Source organism: Meleagris gallopavo, chromosome Z, assembly GCF_000146605.3.
Source record: "Meleagris gallopavo isolate NT-WF06-2002-E0010 breed Aviagen turkey brand Nicholas breeding stock chromosome Z, Turkey_5.1, whole genome shotgun sequence".
NCBI lineage: Eukaryota > Metazoa > Chordata > Aves > Galliformes > Phasianidae > Meleagris > Meleagris gallopavo.
Window position 1 is genome coordinate 58655496 of NC_015041.2, and position 2931 is coordinate 58658426.

The window sequence follows — 2931 nt, forward strand, 5'->3', positions numbered from 1 at the left end:
GGCTTCGCTTGCATGCCAAATACAAGGGTACATCTCCCTTGCTGTCCTGCAGAGGCATAGTGTGCCCCTGTCTTAATGAGACAGTTTTGGAAGCAACCTCTGACCTGCAGTCAGCTCTGGCAATAGAAAAAGAAACTATGTAATCTTATAGGACACGTATACATTGCTTTGCAATCATCTGTTCTAATTAAACCACATTACTAGAGTGGAAACGTAAGCACTAAAATGCTGCTTCTGGTGGGGCATGAGCACTATCAGTTCTGCAAACATGCCTGTTTGTTGTCAGATTACAGCAACCAACGTCAGTGAAAACAACTGCACTGAAACAATGCACCCAATAGGCTTTGCAAAGTGCAAGAGATATCTGAGAAGTTTGGACATCTCAAATTATGTTTACAAAGGGCAAGCTCCACGTCACTGGCTGGGAGGAGTACAATTCAACATTTCAATGTGGTCCAGCAAAAATGCCAGAGACTGCATGGTAGAGGAGCAACATGGTGTGCACTTGGCGTCCACCTGGTAAACGTGCACCTAGTAAACAACATAGGCTTGCAAGATATTCTCATCTACGAGCTGTAGGAAACAAAAGAATGGCACACAGACAGTAACACCATCAAAAAAGTCATTTGTGAGAGCACATGACCCCTGGGGATTAATTAGCACATTCTGACCAGATTTCCTGTCCTTAGCTTGTCTCTTCATAAAGCTTCAGCAGCAACAGGAGACAGAATTGATTGGCTCAGTTCCCCTTTAGGCATTCTTTATATCGCTGCCCTTAGACCAGTTCAGAACTCAAGGCATGGTTGTCATTTTGGCTTGGAGGTGGTCGCCTTTGTTATAAACAGGTTTCATTCCAAATTGCACCAACACTGCACTACAGTTGACTCCAATTCTGCAATCACTAAAGCAAGGAAAACACTCACTGATGTCAGAGGAAATTTAACCTTACTATCTACCAAACTGGAACAAATGGAATATTGGATACTTCTGAAACAGGTATGAAGAAAAATAAAGCTTCAGAAGGCATTTCACAAGGCTTATGTTTAGAATAACTGTGCAACGTCAGAATAAATCTGCCAAAGACAAAAAAGGAAGAAATTAAAAACTTTTGGCTGCATGCTTTTAAAAGATGATAGTGAAACAGCAGTCAAAAGGTTTCTCCACAGCTCAGCTATGCAAATTAAGCATGTCATAGCACTGTGCTCGGTAACTAGCCATTAAATAAAAATCATACAAAAGTAAGGATTCTGGTTGTTCACGTCTGGAGTCTAGTTCAATGGATGGAGTAAGCAGAGGGGGATAAAAGAGCAATACCTAGTACAAATGAATCATTCAACAGGCGGCGCTCATTCTGTGCCAGAAAGTAGAGAAAGTAGAGGTCACACTTGAGAGCCAACCCTTTGAAGACACAAGAAATGCAGAAGCACTTTCACTGCAATCCAGTGCATGGAGATGGGTCAGACCATGCAAGGGCTGAGGGAGGCAGACAGGTGCTCTTCACAGAAACACTGAGCAGATCTGAGCCAGAGCCGAGCAGCCGCCTGTGCTGGGCTTAGAGGAGCTGTATCACGTGGGAATCCCTGTTGTGGCATTGTCCTGTATGGATATCTCTCAGTTTCATTATTTAATAACAACCAGCTCCTCCTGCTACCTGCGGACTATTTTCAACACCGGCAGTACACGATGTCTATTACATCAGCAATTAACATTTAGAAAAAAAATTACCTTCGAAATGAATGTCAGGAAAAAGCTCCAAAAAGCAAAACACAGAAATATTTTAAACAACTGTCCAGGAATAACACAAGTGGTAATGTTATCAGGGACTAAACTGTTGAGAGCAATAAAGTCACCGGCCTCTGTTCTAACAAGTGTTTCCACTGAAGGATAAAGACCAATTTTAATAATTACTATTAGGAAGTCCAGTCTTCATCCGAATCTCAAACTCACATAAACCACTTGCCAGTTTCAGAAAGGCTTATGTGTGCCCATAACTTTCCCAATGTTTCCTCAGCACATCCAGATGTCTCAGAGGCACCAGTGGTACTGCCATTAGGCATAAAGGCACAGGGTAGCAAGTGAGATGCCAGTGGCAGCAGAGAGGGACCGGTGGAAGCTGAGGTAAAGGTTTCATGCCTGCCTTAACTCCACCAGCTCCATCCAGTCCCTGCACCCCCATGCAAACCTCAGTGTTTGCTCAGAACACAGGCAAGATGTACATATCTACAGTCTCTAAATAGGGCGCATTTTGTTCAGGGTGCCGGAGCCACACAGCACAGCGGGAGAAGCAGGGAGCTCTCTTGGTGAGCAGTGCATGCATAAATGCCTGTATTTATATATATAAGACTATATAAGACTAAATTCACAATGCCTGCAGAATTTCTCAAACTAGCCTTACCAAAGGATAATCAAGGATTATCCTTCATGGAAGTTCTGAGACAATCTTCTTTGTTAACACTGAAGAAGAAGTCAGGAACAAGACAGGCCGTGGGTTTCATACATGCATATTTCAGCAGCAAAAGTTCCTTAAAAATTTCTCTTCCCAGCAGGTTGCAACCTCCTACTCCCAGCCCACTGAGCTCGAGCATGTACCACTGAGACCTTTATGAATGCAAAATGAACCAAAACAAAACAGAATTTTGTCAGAACAAACATTTTGTCTTGCCCCAGGGCACTGTCTGCCTGCCCCACTTACTCTGTGTTCCTCTAGCCTAACTACCAAAGGCATTCATTCCATGAGGAAGAGGGAAAAATACTTGTTTCTTTCAGCAAAACAAAGATGTACTGCTTTCAGGCAAGCTAGATAGCTCACACACTGTAGGTGCAGTGGAGAAGAGGAGGCCCATGTGTGCCATACACAGCCAGCTGTGTTTGCTGAAGAGCATTAGACAGTGCTGGAGCGTTCTTCCATTTCCAGCACTTTTTTTTTTTTTT